General features: G+C 38.2%; 1 protein-coding gene across 4 annotated transcripts in view; it reads right to left on the bottom strand.

Moving 5' to 3' along the window:
- Window positions 1-2,428: 2,428 nt before the first annotated feature.
- Window positions 2,429-23,141, bottom strand: part of LOC111145160 (ZW10 interacting kinetochore protein) — a 28,170-nt gene continuing 7,457 nt past the window's right edge. The window contains exon 9 of one of the 4 annotated variants that reach the window (XM_022499856.1): window positions 2,429-3,140. The gene's annotated coding sequence lies outside the window, so the exon portion shown is untranslated. Of the gene's footprint in view, window positions 3,141-10,210; window positions 10,258-10,589; window positions 10,639-23,141 lie in introns of those variants that run through there. The other 3 variants (XM_022499857.1, XM_022499858.1, XM_022499859.1) reach the window with 3 other exon arrangements.

The raw sequence follows: 23,141 nt of genomic DNA on the forward strand, positions 1-23,141 counted from the left end.
TATAATAAGATATTTGGTATATATTAAATACTTATTAGCAGAAGACTTTCTAATTATTTTTGATCTGATGTTGGACCACTCCATGACTTTCATCATTTGTCTTTTTATGTAATCTAAGGGTCTCTTGTATATGTCATAGATCATTTTAAAATTCCTTCTCAGAACCTCTGCATTTTATCAAGTAAATTTAATCTATATAAGCTTTTATCAGCAATTATCCAGACTATTTCTACCTTATTTTATACACTCCTTTAGTACATATTTATTTTTCTTTTCAGGCTTCTATTGGATTTTTTTTTTTCCCAGAGACGAAGAACTTTAGTGTTCATCGCACACTGCATAGCAAAAGCATCGTGCTTCTGTTCATTTCCCAGGCCCTGCTGAGTCCCAAGGGGCCAGTAGGGAGGCATCGTCTCTATGCTACAAATGCAGTGGGCTTGTGCCACATCTGAGGAGCACCAACCATGGGGAATCCACCTCTTTTCTAGAAGGCAGTAAGCAAGCCTGCCCTCTCTCCTGGAGGGGGGCTACTAATTCATTTCTCAGGGTTGCCTGCTGTGCATATAACATTGAGACATAGCCCCAACAAAGAGCGGTTGGGTCTTTGTATTCTTGGCACGACCAGCAATAATGTGCAGGAATGCTCAGGGCCTACGGCAGTTGCCTTCCCCAATATCTGACCCTACATTTTCTTGGTTGAACTTGAATATCCACATGAGTTCATCACTCCATCCGCCATTCTGATAAATCTGACCAACAGAAACTGAAGCTGTTTAATTTGTCATGTACAGAATATAATTAAGGCTACTCTGAACAGAACTTCAAGTAGCATTATGAGGCCAATGCACAGTATTGCCTTCAACCATGTTGCCCAGGGCCCCAAACTTCGTCACTTGTGAATTAGCCTCCAACAGGGAGAGTCAGTCATATTTCAGACATCCCAGGATACAGCTTAAGTCAGCAATCAGTGATCAGAACACAGATGACCGGTATTGGGAGGATGGGTCCTTATTGCTCACCTGGGCCTACAAGCTGTATGCAATGGGCTCCAGGAGTGTGTGCATGGCTGTCTGCCCTGGGGTTGGGGCTCAGAGATGAAACTGACTGCAATTAATCACAAGTTACCATCAAAGCCTGCCCGAAAGCTATAAGGTCTCCAAAGTTCCAAAAGAGTTACATTAGACAGATTCTAGCAGCGTGACTGGTTGCCTGGGTCGGGAGACTGTGTCCTGGCACTTCCTCTTCTGCCTTCTTCCCAGAATCCTCTCCTTGAAGTGTCTTCATCAGTGACATCTCACAAGGGCTTGAGGGAGTCATGCCTGACTGAAGGAGAGAGCCAGAACACCACCACCACCACATTCCTCCGTACTTGGCTCTTTTGTATTTTGCCTGAATCCCACTTATATAGATGTTAGGACCAAGTATCTTGACCAAATTTACTAGTTTTTAATTCACATTAGTGAACTTCATTTTTATGAAAACATTTGCAAAATTCATGAATTTTCACCTACTTCTGAACCATTTTATTCACACTTTGATGGACTCTTCATCATTTTCATTACTCTTCAGGTCTCTTTTCTCTATCATTATTGACAGTCATGAGCAGAAAAAAATAACATAAGTTAACAGTATCGTAAGTGTGAAAATGTGAACTGAAAATAATGGAAGATAGTGACACTGCACATTTTATTAACAGCATAAAGAACATCATATAAATAGCAATGCACATTAGACATTTGTAAAGCGTAACCATATTCAGTTATGTATAATTTACAAGCAAACAGAAAAGCATACTACCCAAAAGAAATATTTGTAGCTATTATTCACAAACATTACATTTTACCATCTAAAGTAAATAAGTGTTTATAGAATTTTGTTTGCTTTTAGAAGCCTCCTCAAGTATATTTTGTTGTATTTTCTATGCTATGATTTCTGAAAATAAAGAAAAAAATCTCCTTCTGTGTACACAAATCTTCTTCATGGTAATGTTAAACAGGCCTCAAGTCCTAAAATAGCCAATAATAATTTTTTAGGCAATAAGCAATATTAAAGCAATCTTATTTTCTCTCATATTTGAATGGCCAGTTTGTGCAAGTTTTCTGGGTGGATCTTGCATCCAAATACCATATGGTTTCTTCCATCTGCATGAACCAAAGTTTCCTCTTCCTTTTTTAAAAGATTTTCATTATTTATTTAAGAGAGAGCAAGCTAGAGAGAACAAGAGAGCATGAGCAGGAGAAGGGACAGAGAGAGAGGGAGAAGCAGACCCTACGCTAAGCAAAGAGCCCGATGCAGGACAGAACCTTGAGATCACGACCTCAGCAGAAGGCAGACACTTAACCAACTGAACCACCCAGGGGTCCCCCAGTTTCTTTTTCTATTGAAACTGAAGCCGTTACTATTTTCTTTTTCTTCCATATTTTTTTTATATTTCAGCAAGGGTAGGCTTTTTCTGTCATATTCTTATAACCCCTTTTATTAAAAAACTTGAACCATATTCTCCTAGGACAAAATCAAAGGGTATTGGGGGTGTATCACACACCGTTATTCTCGCAAAGATCTTTCCTCCCGGAAAATATCCAGCAATGTGTTCTATTTTACCCCCAGGGTAAGGTTCACAGACAACCTACAACATTCTCTGAAAGGCTGGGGCAGGCACATGTTGATTTTAGAGTCTGATCTGTTTTTTTTAGGTCCCAATAATTTATCCCAGTGCCCTCTTCACTATTTTTGTAAAGGCTACCTATTGACCTAATCCAAAGTGTTTCAGGTAGGTATACTCCTGAATAGGTACATATAAAAATATTCTTGCACTCACTTACATTGTTTCAAAATTTAAATTACTACCTACATTACAGAAACAGAGAAGTAGATATAAAATAGCATTTAAACAGCATTTATTTTAACATTCTCATTTTACAGATAAGACAACTGAGTCACAAAAATACAAGTGTTGTTTATTACCAGGTTTGGAACATGAATCCATGCTTCTCAAAAGCAGGGTCATCACTCTCTGGACTAAGACATGTGCTTTCATGTGCTTTAATCATGCATGGCAAGATCAGTGATATCCACTAAGCACTGATTTTAGTGATGCAATCATATACATGTATCAATGCAAAAGTGAGAGAGAACACTTGCTGGAAAACAAGAAAAGAAAAGCTCTTATTACATGAACCATTTTGTAATACCACTAACGATTTATAGGACAGTAACACAATGTAAAAATAATTCAACAGAGAGTGATGCCAGCAAGATGGTAGAATAAGAAGTTCCAGGTCCTAATTCCCTACTTAAACATTAACACACACACAACCAAGACTGAATCATGAAGAAATAAATCTATAAATAAGTTTGATTCAATCAGTAATCAAAGCCTCCCAACAAAGAACAACCCAGGACCAAATGGTGTCTTCAATGAATTCTACCAAACATTTAAAATAGGATTAAGCCAATCTTTTTCAACTTCTTCCAAAAAATTGAAGAGGAGACACTGCTATAGATTGTTTGTATCCCCCCCAAAATTCACATGCAGAAATCCTAACATCCAAGGTGATGGTATCAAAAGCTGCGGTCCTTGAAAGGTAATTAGATCATGATGGTGGAGACCCTGTGAATGGGATTAGTTCCTTTATAAAGGTGGACCACAGAGCTCCCTCATCCTTCCATTACGTGAGGACATACTGAGAAGGTGCTGGTTATAAACCAGAAAGAGGGCTCTTGCCAGGCACTGAATCTTCTGGCACCTTGATCTTGGATTTTCCAGCCTCAGTTACTTTATGAAATAAATTTCTGTTGTTTACAAGATACCAGTTTATGGTATTTTTGTTATAGCAGTCTGAACTGACTAACTCATTCTATACAGCTAGCATTACCCTGCTATCAAAGCTAGATAATGAAGAAACAGCAACAAAACTACAGACCAATTACTTCTCATGAACACTGATATAAGAATCTTCAACAAAATACCATCAAACCAAAATTCCAGAGTATATTAAGAGAACTATTCACAAAACCAAGCAGGCTTAGTCCTGCAATGCCAAAATGGTTTAGCATATGAAAATCAAACAATGACATACATCACATTAACAGAATGAAAGCAAAAAACCCATGATTATCTCAATTGATGCAAAAAAAAAAAAAAAAACCTTTGCCGGAATAAAACAATCCTTCATAATAAAAGCACTAAACAAACTAGGAAGAGAACCTTCTAACATAAGAAAGGCCATATATGAAAAACACATGCAACCATCACATTCAAAGGTAAAAACCTGAAAGCTTTCCCTCTAAGATCAGGAATAAGGCAAGGATCCCCACTCGTTCCACTCTTACTGAACATAATAATGTAAGTCCTAGCCAGAGCAATTAGACAAGAAAAAGAATTAAAAGGCATCCAAATAAAAGAGGAAGAAGTAAAACTATCTTCGTTCACAAATGACATATCCTTATATAAAGAAAACCCTAAAGATTCCACACACAAAATATCTGCTAGAACTAGTAAACAAATTTAGCACTGTTACAAAAACAAACAAACAACAACAACAACAAAACCCTCACATGTATGGTAAAATATTTGACAATGGTGCCATGACCACTCAAAAGGAAAGGATTCTCTTCAACAATTGGTGTTGGCTAACTGGATACCCTCATGTGAAAAAGAATGGTTAGACTCTTAGCATGTACCACATACAAGATGACGCAAATGGATCAAAGGCTTTCCTAAAGAACTAAAACTATGAAACTTTTAGAAGGATACATAGGAGAAAAGCTCTACTACATTTGATTTGGCAATGATTTCTTGGATAAGACACTAAAAGCAGGGCAACAAAAGAAAAAAATAGATAAACTGGATTTAACAAAATTAAAAATATTTGTGTATCAAGGACATAATCAAGAGTAAAAAGGTACGGGGCAGCTGGGTGGCTCAGTGGGTTAAAGCCTCTGCCTTCGGCTCAGGTCATGATCCCAGGGTCCTGGGATCCAGCCCCACTTCAGGCTCTCTGCTCAGTGGGGAGCCTGGTTCCTCCTCTCTCTCTCTGCCTGCCTCTCTGCCTACTTGTAATCTCTGTCAAATAAATAAATAAAATCTTAAAAAAAAAAAAAAGAGTAAAAAGGTAACCCATAGAATGGGAGAAAGGATTACTATCAAGAATATAGAAAGAGCTCCTATAATTCAACAACAACAAAAACAACCTGATTAAGAAACAGAAGACCGAATAGACATTTCACTAAAGAAATGACCGACTAGTGTATGAAAAGATGCTCAATACTGGTAACTGATAATTGACAGGGAAATGTAAATCAAAACCACAATGAGATACCACTTCATACCCACTAGGATGGCTATTACCAAAAACAAACAAACAAACAAACAAAAAACAGAAAATAACAAGTTTTGGTGATCACATGGAATAATGGAAACTTTGTGCACAGCTGGTGGGAGGTAAAATGGTGCAGGCACTGTAGAAAACCGTACGGTGGTTTCTCCAAAAATGAAACATAGGCTTACCTAATACTATCCAACAATTTCACTTTTGGAATTTCAAAATAAGTGAAAGCAGGGAGTCCTCTGGATATCTGTATACACATGTTCATAGCAACATCGTTCACAAGAGCCAAAAGGTAAAGCAACCTAAGCATTCGCCAACAGATGAACAGATAGATAAAATGTGGTGTATTCATCCAGAATGGTTATTCAGCCTTAATAAAGAAGATTTGACATTGAAAACACTGTGCTAAGAGGAAACCATTCCCTAAGAAACAGGTATTACATGCTTCTATTTATATGAGGTGCTTGGAGTTGGTCACTGGTTCATGGGGAAGGAGTTGCAGCCTGGGAACATGGAAACATTCTGGAGATGGATGGCGGTGACGGTTGCATAACAGCATGAATGTATTTAATGCCACTTAATTGTACACTTATAAACAGATAAAATGGTAATTTTTTATGTAGCTTTTTCCACCAACAACAAAAAACTGCAACATCTATTTCAAAGTGTTACACTGTCAAGTGAAGGAGCTTCGTTCATGCATTTGGAGATTTCCTTGAAGGCTCCATGTGCCCCAGGTCATTTGTATATCTTGACAAAGTGCCTGGCTTGTACCGAGTCCAACCTCCTGAGACATAAGGTTCAAGAGTTATAAAAAGAACAAGCAAAGAAACAAGTCGCGGATACCTACCATGCAGTAGGCACTGTATAATGTAGTAATGATACATAAAGACAAAGTGTTAGCACAAAATGAGCAATGTTAGCACTACTTTCCACAAAATATGGTGCGTGCCAGGTGGGACCCCATGCTCAGTGTGTGGAAGGAGAGGAGCAAATCTTGGTTTTCTGCTCTGAAAATGCCAAAGATAGCAGGTAAGTACAACTATTCAAAGTACTGCAGATATATTTCATATTTTTAAGATGAAAATTATAAAGTTGTAATAGTTTAACTCTCTATAAAGCAACTTCTAACTGCTGATAAATATCTAATCCATTAAAGTGTTATAAAAACATCAAATGGAAATAGTGGAGATGAATGAGTACCAATTAGGAACAGACACGATTAAAACATTTCTTGTTTTAAGTTTTCTTGCATTTGCACATCTAACAGGTTACTATGGCAACTCAGTTATCTTGAGATACTCAGAGATTAAATTAAAACACCATACTGTTGAAAATCCACGTTCTTACTTTTACTAATTATACTTTTAAAAAAAGATGACAATTGTTGGAGACTAAATTTTTTAAAAAAGACAATATTAGAACATGTTGTTCACAGGTGAACAGTCTTCAAGATCAGTAAGTTCAGGAAAAGAAATGAGGAAAAACGGCCTCCCCCAAACTCTTATCACCCTAAACAGCTCTCACCTCCTTGTGTGTGTCTGTGTGTGTGCGCGCACATGTGTGTGTGTGTGTGCATGTGTGAGTGTCTGTGTGTCTGTGTTTGACTGGGGTTGGGGAAGTAATTACAAACTAAATATTACAATGTGAGATGTGACATATGGGTTCTGAAAATTAGAAAGCAGGTAAGAGGAAATCATCGCAACTTTAAAAAAAACTTCCCATTGAAGCCCAGGAGCACTTGAATTCAGAAGAGCCACACGGATTCAGGCTGCTGCGGGTACCGTAAGAACACCTTCTGAGAACCGTTCGTGACGGCGGTTCCCCAGCCTCTCTTTACTTCTCGGGGCTGGGAACGAGACAGAAAGCCCCGCAGCTAACAGCAGAAGCAAAGGGGCACAAAGCTCACACAAGCACGTGCGACCGTCTCGCAGCCGAGGAAATACAGCAACCGAGCCGACAGGAGACATGAGGCCAGAAGCGGACAGTGTCCCCAGCTCCGAACAACATCCAGTGGTCAGCCGCTTACAGGCTGCCGCTGGCATATTGCAAACTTCCTGCCGGTGTTCAGAGCCACACCAGCTCAGAGAGGACACATTAGTCGCTTTAAAACTCACGTCAGGAGGATTTATAATCTTTGGACTCCTTTCCAAGTGGGAGGCAAAATGATTCAAACTGTTCAGCTTTCCAAAAACACAGGGAAATGTAGGACTTGTAGGTTTTCTGCTCCGAACAGTTCAGCAGTCGTGTCTTCAATCAGGCAGGTCTTGAGGTTTCAGCATCAGCGAGAGACTGCAGGGCAGTGAGTGACTATAGGGGGGTGAGTGAAGCTCGTGGTAACACACCTGCACCTTTACTGTGAACGGTGGGCAACTTCATCAAGCTACTACCCTGTCCCTGACCAGCATCCATTTGCTGCCTACAAACTTTTATTTACTTGACATGAAGATCTTCCAAGAAGCCCCTTTTCCAGTCTAGTGAATGTTTAATTATCACCACCAAAAGTTAAAGGGTTTTCCTGGCAAGTTTGGCTGCTGATCCCTAAGGTGTCAGATTCTAATAGAACCACCTCCAAGCCTCAGTGGCTTCTTCGAATATAAGTCTGTTCCTGACTCACAGCTGAGCCCAGAAGCCAGGCCCCTCCACTGTGATCTGCACCTTCCCCGCCACCTGTGTCCTCTTCAGGCAGTGCCGGGGTCTTCGCCAGCCAGGCCTGATGTCACACTGCTGTCCCCATCTTACCTGAAGTCCAGACACAAGGGCCTCACCAGATGTGACAGGACAGTAAAATGAGCTCAGCTGTGGGCCTGAGGCTCAATTCATAAATGTCTATTTGTAATCAACTTAGGCAATTTATCTCTTCATAGATCAACATTTTCAGTTCCAGAGTTTACTTTCCTTGGGAACAGAACAAGAAGGGATATGTCTGCCCTCCAGGCTCGTGTGCCGAACCGCATGGGTGGGCTGGAACCCTTGACAGCTCACGTTTGCCTTCAGCCCTCATTGCTCTCCCCTCCACTGCCCTCACCTCCCACTACAGACTCTGCCGCAACACAGCCCTCCCATCCCCACATCACTTCCAGTTCATCCGGGTACCCAGCCCAGTCCAAAATGGGTGAGTCCACTGTTTCATGGTCTCCAGGATGACCTACGAGCTGATAATACGATGAATGCTAAAGTCTTGGTGGGAAAGAGCAAAGTGTTTCTCATAAAACAGACCCTAAATCCATTGGATCATAATTACTGGGGGTGTTTGTTAAATTTGCAACATCTAAACCAGGAACTGGGAATTAGAATCTTCAGAAACAACTGAAATCAACATTTTAAGAAACACCTCGAGGTGACTCTACTACACATCAAATTTTAAGAACTAAAGGGTTACCCTTACATCTTCCCTGATAACGTATCTGGGTCTGATTACAGTGAGTCACTGTGTGTGTCAATGACGCGGGGGAAGAAATGGAGCATACTAGCCCCCAACACCACGGCTATTGCTGGAATTGTTTTTCTTTAGGGAAAGCACCCAATCCTCAGTTACTTAGTCTACAAATGGTTAACAATACTATTTAACCAGTTACTACCTGAAAGCATTGAATGTTGACCTATGGATTGACAATCTGTTTAAAAGTTGCAAACTGACAAAAATCCGTTTTTCACTAAGAAGATAACCTGGAAGGTGACAAAATCAATAGGAAGACAAGCAGATAAAAGTTCACAGTTTCAACATCTGCGTCTCTAACCTCTGAGCATCTGAGGATGTCACTCAGTGCCCTCTGTCCAACCACTGGCCTCTAACGTCTCCCAGGGACACCACATATACCACAGCCTTCCTGGGGCCCCACATCCGGCTGTCACAGCTCCTCCATACAGTCTCATGTTACCCTACTTACCCTATATGTGGAATTTTGCTTAGTCTACTTTACTCTAAAATTCCCTGACAAAATGTACCTTTTAAAAAGGCCTGGTTCCTTTGTACCAGGAACAAGGAACTATTCCAAACATACCCTGGGTTTATTCCAGGGAATTAGCTCCCTACCTCACATATTTCTGGAGCATGCTGATTTCAACCTATTTTAGTAGGCAGAGCAAAAATAGTTTTCTTACATGCCAAGGTCTATCAATCAGGAGTGGCTGAACAGGGTGCTGGGGTGGGGTGGGGGGTGATCTACCGTATTGCGTGCATCTGGGAAGAGCCGAGGTTGACTGGACGTCCGTTCTGTGTAACTTCTACACTTCTAGATATGCCACACTTGATCTCACGCCAGGCCCAGAATTCAGACCCATGGGGCTCATAACCAATTAGAATCGGGGACACCGAACAGTGAAGCAAGCTTTCATTTAAATTCACATCATAAAACCCACTGTTATAGATTGTCAGTGATGTCTGTGCTCAAAGGATACTTGAATTGTTTGTTATGATTAAACCACAGGAGTTTCATTTGCTTCTCTCAGTCCTTCATTCTCTTGGTCCATGAATTTCAAGTGGATTTTTGAAAGATCACTTCATGAAGGCAAATGCAATGTTCAAAGCACCTCTGGGTGCCTTCACAGGGCTGTTCGCATGCCAGATATACTTAGGATAGCAGAGGTTAAATAAATAGAGATTTAGCAAGTTCAGGTTTCTGTTTTCCCAGATCTCAGTTGTTCAGCAAAAACCATCATTAAAGAAGCAAGCAACCACTGCTGATGAAGTCTGAGCAGTAACAGTTCATAAGAAGAATAAAATCAATGAGACAGTTGGTCAAAGAAACATGTGAAGTTCAATATTAATACAAATGCCACAAAGGGTTAGAGACATTGCAATTCAAGGGACTGAGGACTTAAAGTATGAAACTTTTTTGAATTCTCTGGAGGATATGTTACAAGGAAGGAGATTCTTCATCCACATTTCTGCCAGGCATATATACTTCTGCGAAGACAATAATGCCTGGAGGAAGACATTAGATTTTTAATTTGTCTATAATTTGTATTATATATCATTTCATATACTTAACCACCTAGGAAATATTAGATAGGCTTCAAATGACATCAAATAAAATAAGTGCACTGTTCTTGTCACAGAACTTTAACACTGTCCAACTAACAACATCCACGAAGCAAACATCTCTTGAGTTCTGTGACAGCACTAAATGTGAACTCCACTCCTAATACAAAATTTAAAATGAGCCGGGATGTCCATTCAACTTCTTCACAAATAAACTGAACACTCACAAAAAACAGCAGACCACAAATAGCGGTCAGTACTACAATAAACTGAAAAAGATTTCCCTTAGTGTCCATGTGTCTTCATGACTGGAATAAATGACTCCTTAAAAAATAACAGAAAAGAAAATTAAATTATAAAGAGAGAATAATACCTGTTTTCACAGTTTAGAATATATGTAAATGCATATATATTTTAAAAATATGATATTCAGGATACCTAGCTAGAAAAAACAAAACACAACATTAAGCAGCTTTATAACTTAGGTTTTCAAACAAAAATTAAATATTATAACATGTCTGATAGAAAACACATTTTGTGGAAAAGTCATTTAACAAAGGTATTTCCTCTAAGTGACCCCCTAGTGACTGGGAACTAAGTTCTAGAGATACACAGACCGCAAGGCTAAGGCCAACACCCTGTTACTGGTCAGGGGAATGACGTTTGAGGCCGCTGTCCAGGCTGCAGCAGGAAGGACCCCTTTCTCCCCAGCAGCACCTGGATTTCTGAGGAGGAACCTGTGACTGAGGGATTGGAGAGGAAAGAGAAGGAGGCAGTCGAGAATACCAAATGGGCTTCCTATTGTCTGCTTCAGGATGTCAGCAGGACTGCCCATGGGCCTCTGGATATGCCACACTTGATCTCACGCCAGGCCCAGTGACACCCCAAAGCCCCAGCTGCCAAGGCCACAACACCCCCTACTCTGCCACCAACCAAATGCATCCACAAGAGCCAGCTGTTAGAGGAGAAACCACAAACAAGCTACAGCGCCACCTTCCAAAATAGAAAAGAAAGGTTTCTAATGGCCAGCCTGTTGAACAGTAAGATCCAAAGTAAACATAAAAAGCTACCTCAAAGGCTAAAGCAGATGTGCATGTTTTCAAATACCACAAACAATCAAGGAAATACGGTATCACAAAAAAGAAAATAATTCTCCAGCAACCGAACTCAGAGGCACAGAATACCGCACTCTGATAAATAATTTGAAATAGTTGTCATGAAGAAATTCAACAAGCTAGAAGAAAACTCAGAAAGGTCATTCAGGGAACTCAGGAACAAAATTAATGAACACAGCAGTTCTTTACCAAAGAGATTAAAATTATATGGAAGAACCAAACAAATTCTAGAACTGAAGAATTCGATAAATGAGATGGAGAATGAACCATGAGTAACCAGGCAGACCAGATGGGAGAGAGAATAAGTGACTTGGAGGATAGGAATAGAGAAATAGTTCAGTTTGATGAGGAGGGAAAACTAAGATTTTAAAATAGTGAAGAAACCCAGCAAGAGCTATCAGTTTCAATTAGAAAGGTCAAAAAGGCAAATATAAGAGTAAATGGTATACCAGAAGGAGAAAAGGGGGAGAAGCAGACAAAAGAAATAATAGCTGGGAACTTCCCAAACCTGGGAAGAAATTGGTATGATTCCACAAAACGACTAAAACAGCCTATTATCTCAATGCAAAAAAATCTTTTCCAGAACACATTATAATGAAACTGTCAAAAATCAATGATCAGGGACCTTCCAGGCAGCCAGGGAAAGGACAGTAATCTTGCAAAAAGGAACCCTAGTAGGCTTTCAGCAGATTACTCAGCAGAAACTCTGCAGGCCTGGAAAGAGTAGAATGACACTCAAAGTGTTGAAAGATAGAGACTGCCACCCAAATATACTTTGTTTGGCAAAACTACCCTTCAGATATGAAGGAGAAATGAAGGCTTTCCTAGATAAAAGCTAAAGCAAGGTTACTACCATGAGGCTTGACTTGCAAGAAATGCTAAAAGGAGTTCTTCAAACTGTAAAGAAAAGATGCTAATCAGCGACCCAAAAACACATTCTGCTCTGCTATAGAACTCTGTATTAGCACTGTTGCCACTTAACTAAGGTGTAAAGGTTAAAGGAAGAGTATTAAAACCTACAGCTACTATAATTTGTTAACAAATTCAGAGCATAAAATCAGTGAACTGTGGCATTAAAAACATAAAGGGGAGGAATAAAAGGGCCGAGCTTTATATAGGAAGAAAGAGAAGCTACTTTCAGCATAAAATGACCTGTTTTATCTCGGAGATATTTTACATAAACCTCATGGTAACCACTGCAAAAATCCAGACTAGATTCACAAAACCTTCAAAATGAGGGTGGGGGAGCACTGAGCAAATCACTATGAAAAAGAATGAGAAGGCAAACAATAAGATGGCAGTTGCAAGTCCTTATATATCAATAATCACTACAAAGTAAGGACTGAATTATTCAATCAAAAGGTGTAGAGTGACTTAATGGATTAAAAAAACTAAACTAAACTAAAACAAGACTCAAGTTTATGTTGCCTACAGAGACTCATTTCAGCTCTCAACACAAAAAGATTCAAAGTGAAGAGATGGAAGAAGATATTCCATGTAAATGGAAATCTATAAAAAGCAAGGGTAGCCATACTTATATCAGAGACAATAAACTTCAAGCCAAAAACACTAACAAGAGACAAAGAAGGCTGTGATATAATGATAGAGGGTTTGAAATATCAACAAGATAAAACAATTGAAAACACATACCCACTTACCCCTGGGATACCTAAATACAATAAGCAAATACTAACAGGTATGAAGGGAGAAAGAAACAACACTACAAAAGTACTAGTGAACTTCAATGCTCTACTGTCAGCCATAGAGAGATGATCCAGACAGAAAATCAACAAAGAAACACTAAAATTGAAGCACATCTTAAACTAAATGGTTTAAATGACATATATACATCATTCCAACAAACAGCACCAGAATACACATTCTTCTCAAGTATACATGAAACCTTCTCTAGGATAGATCTTGTGATAGGACACAAAACATCTTAGCAAACTTAAGGAGACTGAAATCATACTAAGGGTCTTTTCTGACCACAATGGTATGCACTAGGAATCAGTAAAAGTTGAGGGGTGCGTGGCTGGCTCAGTCAGTGGAGTGTGCAACTCTTGACATTGGGGTTGTGGGTTTGAGCCCTACTTTGGGTATAGAGCCTACTTAAAAAAAAAAAAAAAAAAAGTGAAAATTCTACAAATAGGAGGAAACTAAGGAACACACTTCTGAACAACCACTGTATCAAAGGAAAAATCAAAAGGAAAATAAAAAATTATCTTGAAACAAAGGAAAAGGAAATATATCAAATCCTATAGGATGCTGAAAAGCAGTTCTGAGAAGAAAGTTTATAGTGGTAAATGTATATATTAAAAAATTAGAAAAATCGCAAATTAAAAAGCCTGATTTTATACCTCAAGGAACTAGAAAAAGATCTAAGTCCAAAGTTAGGAGAAAGAAGGTAATAATGATCACAGCAGAAATAAATGAAATATAGACCAGAAAAACAATGGAAAGGATCAATGAAATTAAGAGCTCATTTTTTAAAAAGATAAACAAAATTGACAAACCTTTTGCTAGACTAATTAAAAAAGAAGACTCAAATAGATAAAATTAGAAATCAACTGATACTACAGAAATATATAGGATCTTAAGAGACTATATTAATAATTATGTGCCAAAAAATATATCATACAAGAATGGATGAATTTCTAGTAACACAATATATACAAAGACTGAATAAAGAGGAAAAAAATCTGAACAGACCAATAACTAGTAAAGTAATTGAATAAGTAATCAAAAACCTAACACAGAAAACTCCAGAAACAGAAGGCTTCACTGGTGAATTCTACCAAATATTTAAAGAAGAATTAATGCCAAGTGTTCTCAAACTAGTCCAAAAAAATTGAAGAGTGGGGAACACCTCCAAGTTCATTCTTTTTTTTTTTTTTTAAGATTTTTATTTATTTATTTGACAGGTAGAGATCACAAGTAGGCAGAGAGGCAGGCAGAGAGAGAAAGAGGAGGAAGCAGGCTCCCTGCTGAGCAGAGAGCCCAACATGGAGCCTGGGACCCTGGGATCATGACCTGAGCCAAAGGCAGAGGCTTTAACCCACTGAGCCACCCAGGCGCCCACTCCAAGTTCATTCTATGACACCAATACTACCATGTAACCTAAGCCAGAAAAGAACCACTACAAGAAAGTAAAATTATAGACCAATATCCCTGATGAATATAAATGCAAAAAATGTCAACAAAATATTGGCAAACCAAATTCAAGAACACATTAAAAAATTCAGAACAGATTAAAACACATAATAATGATTATACACCATGACCAAGCGGGATCTATCCCTGGGATGCAAGGATGGTTCGAACATACACAAATCAATCAATGTAATACAGCACATTAACAGAAAGAAAGATTAAAAAATCATGTGATCATCACAATAGATGATGAAAAGGCATTTGACAAAATGCAACATCCTTTCCTGATTAAAACCCTCAAGAAATTGGGCATGGAAAGAATACAACTCAACATAATAAAGACTGTACACAACGAACCCATAATTAACATTATACTCAACACAGAAAATTTGAAAGCTTTTCCTCTAAGATCAAAAAAAAGACAAGGATACCCATTCCCCCCACCCCGGCCCTTACACCATACACTACTGGAATTCCTACCTAGAGCATTTAATCAAGACAAAAAAGGCATCCAACGTGGAAAGGAAGAAGTAAAACTGCCATTATTTGCACATGTTTTGATTTTGTATATACAAAATCCCAAAGACTATCAAAAACTGTCGGAACTTAAGGAAAGTTGCAGGACATAAAATCTGCACATGATGAGCAGTTGCATTTCTGTATATTAATGATGCAACATCCAAAAATGAGATAAAGAAAACTATCCTATTTACAATAGCGTCAAAAACAATAAAATACCTAGGAATAAATTTAATTAAGGGAGTGAAAGATCTGTACTTTGAAAAGTACAAGACCTTACTGAAAGAATTTGAAGAAGTCACAAATAAGTGGAAAGACATGTTGTGTTCATGGATTGAAAGAATAGTTACCATGTCCATACTACCCAAAGTCACCTATAGATAGATTCAACATAATCCCCATCAAAATTCCAACTGCTTCAAAGAAACTAAAAACAAAACAAAACAAAACAAAACAAAACAAACCTAAAATTTGTATGGAACCAGAAAAGACCCTGGATAGCCAAAGCAACACTGGGGAAGAACAAAGTTGAAGGTATCACACTTCTGAGTACACTACACTCCACAGTAATAAAAACAGTATGCCACTAGCTTAAAAGCAGACACAGAGACCAAGACAATAGAACACAGAGCTCAGAATTAAACTTCCACATATACTGTCAATTAATATTCCACAAGGGGCCAAGAACACCCAAGAGAAAAAGTCTCTAACAAATGCTGCTGACAGCACTGAAAAAACACACGCAGAGCATAGAAATCAGATTGCTCTCTTAACAGCACTCACAGAAATTGACCCAAAATGGATCAAAGATTGAAACACAAGACCCGACACTGTAACAAGAAAATGTAGGGAAGAAGCTCCTTCACATTGGATTTGGCAGTGAATTTTTGGAGATAACACCAAAAGCACAAACTTTGAACAAAAACAAAAATCAGCAAATGGGAGTACATAACAATTAAAAGGTTCTGCACAGCAAAAGAAACAAGTAACAAAATGAAAAGGCAACCTACAAAGGGGGGGAACATTTTTGCAAATCAGATATATCTAATAGGAGTTAATATCCAAAATACATAAAGAATTCAGACAACTCAATAACAAAACAAACAACATGATAAAAAAAAAAAAAAATAGATGGGCACAGGACCTAAACAGACATTTCTCCACAGACATCCAAATTGCAACCAGGTACATGAACAGATGCTCAACATTACTCATCATTAGGGAAAGTCAAACCAAAACCACCATAAGGTATCAAGTCACACCTGTTAGACTGGCCAGAATCAAGAAGAGGGAACAAGTACAGTGAGGATATGGAGGAAGGGGGACCCTTCCCACTGCAGTCAAATGCTCTACCACTGAGCTATACTCCCTGGACCCTTCCCACTGTGTACTGGTTCAGCCAATATGTAAAACAATACAGATGTTCCTCAAAAAATTAAAAACATATCTACCACGTGACTTGGCAACTCTATTGCTGTGTATACACCCAAAGGGAATGAAAACAATATATCAAAAATATATCTGAACTCCCATGTTCACTGCAGCATTATTCACAATAGCCAAGATATGGAAACAACATAAATGTTCATCATTGGAGGAACTGATAAAGAAGATGTGATGCATATATATTACGTTCTATTTATTACCCATACGTATCATATATATTCACGTATATACACATAAATATCATCCAGCCATGTGAAAGAACATCTTGCCATTTGAGACAACGTGGATGGACCTTGAGCAATCATGCTAAGTGAGGTATGTCGGAAGAGAAAGGCCAAGTAAAGTATGGTATACTTATATGCGGAATCTAAAAAAGCCAAACTTGTGAAAACACAACACAATGGTGATTACCAAAGGATGAGGGGTGGGAAAATAGGACTGCTTAGAGTCCTATTGCTTAGTGGACAAACTTACAAGGAGTAGTAAATAAGCCCTAGAGATCTAATGCAGTGTAATACTATAGGATCACCATCAAACTTGCTAAGAGTTTAGAACTTAATTATTCTAACCACTAAAAGAAATAATAATTAAATAATGTGACAGAGGTGCTAATTATGGTACCTCTACACTACAACGGCAATCACAGTATATCAACTATCAAATTAACATGTTTTACACCTTAAATTTATGTAAGTCAAATATATTTACATGTCATATATTTACAAACATATTTGCATGTCAAATACATTTTTATTAAAAAATGGAAGAGTAACTGGCACATAGGTGCTCAGAAAAGTTTGCTGAAGTGCACTATCAATACATACTAACAGAAAAATTACCTGGTAGTTAGTACAATTCTGAATCTGCATGTAATTATCAACTTAATCTCCAACTATAAAGAAGCACCTTATAGGAATATGACTGGGTATGTGCATGCGTACGCGCAAACACACACTTTCAGAAAAAGAGCAAACAAGGCAAGAAATTTCCCAGAAACTGTAAACCTCATATGGAAATCCTCACTACCATCCACCAGACTATATCACCTGTTCGAGCTGGACAACATGAGTGGTAAATTACAGGTAGACTCACACTGGTTACACTGTTGTAGAATATCCAGCAGCAAACAGAACCCATTTCATTACTTAGAAAACAAAACTGCTTCCTTGAGGCACATGGAACCCCACAGTTTTAGTCATTCTTCAATACAAAAGATAGTCAATGTATAACAATGATAATCAGAACTACCTCAGTATCTACTAGCCCTTCCTTTTTGTTGTTATAAACCTCAAGTTTGTTTCACTACCTACTTCTTCAGACCACCACCACACAACAGAGTTAAAGTTAGTGAATTAATTCCCGAAAATTCCTGAGATGAGATAGAGATAGTGGAAGGGGTAAAACAGAATAATGTCTTATGATCATAACCACTTTTTTTTTTATTATTCAAATAAGATTTCTTGTATTCTTTTTCAAAAGAGTAAGAACAGCCTGTTGCTACCACCAAGGGTGACTCTGGCACCTCATGTAAAGCTCCTCTCATCTGTACATTCCAGTATCTCTGAATACCTTTCAACATAATTATTAAAACTAAAGTTATTATGGTAGTCATAGGGTACTGTTTAAAAAAACATACTCATTTTGCAAACTGATGGGAAGTTGGTCACCAATCCTTATCATAAACATTTTAAATCATAGCTGATGTTTTTTTTCCCTATTTTTTTTTTTTTAAGATTTCATTCATTTATTTGACAGAGAGAGAAAGATCACAAGTAGGCACTGAGGCAGGCAGAGAGAGGGGGAAGCAGGCTCCCCACCAAGCAGTTAGTGTTCGGCCCTAAAACCTTGATAAGCAGAATATTACTCAGGCACAATAATTCTGCGTTGTTGTAAATGCTTTCCAACATTCTCAGGAAGTCACGAGCTTTCAGCGACTCACACACCAAAAAGCAGTGAGCCGTGGGAAAGGCAGTTCATCAGTTTCTAGTTGGTACACACTGTTCTGATGGGTAACTATCACCATCCAGGAATGCTAGTGTTACTGAAATGCTTGTGTGATGGCTCTGGTGGGTGTAACATGCACTTGCTCATAATTGTGATCACTGTATTCTACCTATTTTTTTTTTGAAGATTTTATTTATTTACTTTAAAGAGAGAGAGAGGGAAAACCAGACTCCCTGCTGAGCAGAGAGCCCAACATGGGACTCCATCCCAAGACCCTGAGCTGAAGGCAGAGCTTAACTTACTGAGCCACCCCAGTACCCGGGGAATTAGTTTCTTAACAGAGTCATCTTTCCTGTCTTCAAATTTAAACTCACATTGTCTTTATCATCTTTTTTCTTTCTTTTTTTTTTTTTTTTTAATTATCTAAATTTATGTTCGGCACATAGCTGACATTCAATAAATGATGAAATCAGCCTCTGGACAATTTGTTTGAAATTGAGCTCAAGAGGCAGCTTTTTGGGAAATCTTCCCTGAACATAACCCAGTGAATATTTACTAAGTCTTTTTAAAGTATGAAGGCACTGCTGGGCGTTCACCTGGGGATGGAAGTTATACATGTTCCTGGACAGAGGAGCTAAGAGTGCCAGTAATGAGCGGCAGGATTTGGAGCTGAGAAGAGCAGTGTAATTCTTTCCTCCATCCAATCTACATGCTCTCTGCCTGGTTTATGTGTGTGTATTTTGGGGATTGAACTTGCCTTTCTCATGTTGATAATGACACACAAAGTGGCGTCTCAGTCATCACCAACAACAGAGTCTCCAAACACGAAGCTGCACATGCTCTTCAGAGTCTGTCCTCATGGAGTGATCCAATCAAACAGCCAGAAATAAAGCCAAACTTCACTAAACATATAATCCCTCTTTTATTTCTAGAGCATCTGAGCCAGATAATCCAGACCTTACAGATATGGAGAGGGTGGACTGGCCTCAGTCCCTAAAAAGTATTTCTTTCCCTCAAAGCTACATAAAGCATAACTTTTTTTTTTTTTTTAAGATTTTATTTATCTATTTGACAGATGGAGATCAGGAGTAGGCAGAGAGGCAGGCAGAGAGAGAAGAGGAAGCAGGCTCCCCGCTGAGAAGCGGAGCTCGATCCCAGGACTCTGAGATCATGACCTGAGCTGAAGGCAGAGGCTTTAACCCACTGAGCCACCCAGGTGCCCCTAAAGCATAACTTCTTGTCCACTGAAAATTTACATGAAAAACTGGAAAATTTAATATACCTACTTTTTAAACTTGTATTTTAATTAATGAAACTGATATGCTTACTATTTATGATTGGTTATTAAGATTAGACCTGAAATCTTTGCAATACAATTTCATAACACAAAGAATCTAGAGCAAAATTTAAACTCAATCCTTCTTTCATAAACAAACCCTACTTTGATGACTCCAACTCACATTGGTTTTTTTCCATCATTTTTTATAGTATGGTGTAAACAGAACAAGTTCTTATACACTGGATTACACATACATATACACACATATATATTTTTTCTTGGCTTATTTCTTTTATAATGCTTACGTGCGATAATCTCTTTTTTTTTTTTTAAGATTTTATTTATTTATTTGACAGAGAGAGATCATAAGTAGACAGAGAGGCAGGCAGAGACCGAGAGAGAGAGGGAAGCAGGCTCCCTGTCAAGCAGAGAGCCCGATGTGGGGCTCGATCCCAGGACCCTGAGATCATGACCAGAGCTGAAGGCAGCGGCTTAACCCACTGAGCCACCCAGGCGCCCCGTGCGATAATCTCTTATTTCCAATAGTCTGGTCATCCTCTGAAAGCAAAGTTCTGGGTTTACCCCTGTTTTCTATTTCAAAACACTATTTTAGGCATTTAGTAATTATCCATTTAAATAATTATCAACTCCTTCACTATGGTTTAATAACAAAGAAATGCAGGGTGACATGAAATCATGCATGCCTTGTATAAAGGTCTGTTTGCTAAAGTCTACCAGACAATTTAAAATTTAGAAACATATGGGAATATGGTATCTGACAACTAATTTTTGTATATTTCAGAGCTCCATGAACATTAACAAGGTTTATTTTAAAACTACGTCAACAGTTATATAAATTCAACTTAACAACATAAATAAAAGAATGTACAATCCCCCAAAAACTATTTAAAAAGGCCTGAAACAAACATAAAAGACACTAATTCCTGAGACTGACACCTAATGCCTAGGCTACGCTACATTTCAAGAACAAAGTATATCAAGACCCAAATACTAAATTCCTCAGAGCTCAGTGTTCAAAGTAGCGAAAGATCCATTTAAGTACTGGGCTAGGAATAATAATGAAATTATTTAATTTCGCACTTTGTATTTCAAAATATACACAAATTGCCTCAAAGACACATACAAATTGAAATACAAAAAGGTGTATAAATTGTATAAGATAGGAATGGGGTATACTACCATAGATCCTAGAATGGTTATAATAGCTTTCTTTTCCAATCATATAATTTGTCATTCTAGAACACATATATTTTATATTATTCTTTTATTCTAGAATAGCTTTCTTTTCACAGTAGGGTAGAATATTGAAAGTGAAACCTTAGTTTCACAAATCTTAGCATCGTAAAGAAAGAATGAGGGATTAACTTTGCTGAAACTATCCAAGGGTTGACAAGACTATCTTCCTGGAAGAAGTAAGTCACATAAAAACAGAATTCAATAGAGAATTGCAGGATGGTACCTTGGAAAGGAAAATAATAAAAGAACGTTAAAGCAGTATTAAAATAATGCCAAAAGCTTGTGCTTTTGAAAAACAGGAAAAAAAAAATCTTTGAGAAATACTAATGAAAAAGAAAGAAAATCTTCGAAGAGCAGAATTAAAAAGAGGAAAGCCATAAAAAACATTAACATATATCTTGAAACATTTTTTTCTAAAGGTTGTACTGCTGCTATCTACAAGTGACTGACAGAAGTAAACACAAATATTCTCAACTCTGTAGCCAGCCACAAGAATTCTCAATAGAGTTCCATCAAATGTGACCATGCAAAGAAACAAGGAGTGTGTGTGATAAAGGATCCAGCCCTGCAAAGATGGAAAGCGTGAAGCTTTCCAACACAGACAAAAGGCCTATATATATTGTATTATGGTGAGAAAAGACAAACTCAAAGCGTAGCCCAGAATAACAACAAAAATCCAAATAACATAGACTAAGGTCACTGTATCTGCTTGAAAATTAAGAACAAAAATTAAGAAATGAATGATAAAACAAGAGATTAGTAACAAATGTATGTGACAAATGTAACAATTAGTAACACAAATTAGTAACAAAATAAAGAAAAGCATCTAAATGCATTATAGAGACAAAAAATTATAAATATAAAACAAAGTTTATCTAACTGATGTCTAATTGGTGTGGAAGAAGCCTGTACAGAGGAGGTAAGACCATTTTTTAAGCAACCTGAAAAAACTCCAGAACTGTTGAAAGATTGGGACTGGCAGTTTCAGATTTAGCAAGGCCAACTAGCTGCAAGCAGAACAAATGAATGAATAAATGAACCAAAAGTATAGGAAGAACCTTTAACAGGTACCTGACTTCTGTCAGCAAAGTGAAAGCAGATAATCACGGAACAAGATCTTCAATGTTTTAAATGAAAGTACCTGTCTACTCAGCATTCTCTACATAACAAAAACATCCTTTTTTAAATTTTTGGTAGAGATTTTCATTTTATTCTTGGGCAAAAAAAAAAAAAAAAGTGTCACTGTTATTCAAGTGAATATACAATCCTCTGATTTAGTTTGTGTTCTTCTAAGACAGCACCCAACTCGAATATAGGTGTGGTAAGTGATCCTGAGAAGTACGAATAGAGTGAGACAAAAGAGAAAAACTGCATACAAGTGCACAGTTGTCAGTGTTGCCGTGGTAGGTAACATGGACTCATTTCCTCTGGAACCATTGGCAAGTCATGGCTTGCCACCCAGAATTGTTCATCTTGTGGATTGTGATCACCTCTCATTTCTTTTCTTTTCATTAATTTTTTTTTAATTTATTTGATAGACAGAGATCACAAGTAGGCAGAGAAGCAGGCAGAGAGAGAGGAAGGGAAGCAGGCTCCCTGCTGAGCAGAGAGCCCGATGCGGGACTCGATCCCAGGGCCCTGAGATCGTGACCTGAGCCGAAGGCAGCGGCTTAACCCACTGAGCCACCCAGGCGCCCCTTTTTTATTAATTTTTAAATTTTTTTTATAAACATACAATGTATTTTTATCCCTAGGGGTACAGGTCTGTGAATTGCCAGGTTTACATATTTCACAGCACTCACCATAGCACATACACTCCCCAATGTCCATATCCCCATCACCCTCTCCCGACCCCCCTCCCCCCAGCAACCCTCAGTCTGTTTTTTGAGATTGGGTCTTTTATGGTTTGTCTCCCTCCCGATCCCATATTCTTTCATTATTTTCTTTACCTACCCCCCAAATCCCCCATGTTGCATCTCCACTTCCTCATATCAGGGAGCTCATACGATAGTTGTCTTTCTCCGATTAACTTATCTCACTAAGCATGATACCCTCTAGTTCCATCCACGTCATCACAAATGGCAAGATTTCATTTCTTTTGATGGCTGCATAGT

This window comes from Enhydra lutris, unplaced genomic scaffold (genome assembly GCF_002288905.1).
Source record: "Enhydra lutris kenyoni isolate GAN:26980312 unplaced genomic scaffold, ASM228890v2 scaffoldscaffold12, whole genome shotgun sequence".
Lineage (NCBI taxonomy): Eukaryota > Metazoa > Chordata > Mammalia > Carnivora > Mustelidae > Enhydra > Enhydra lutris.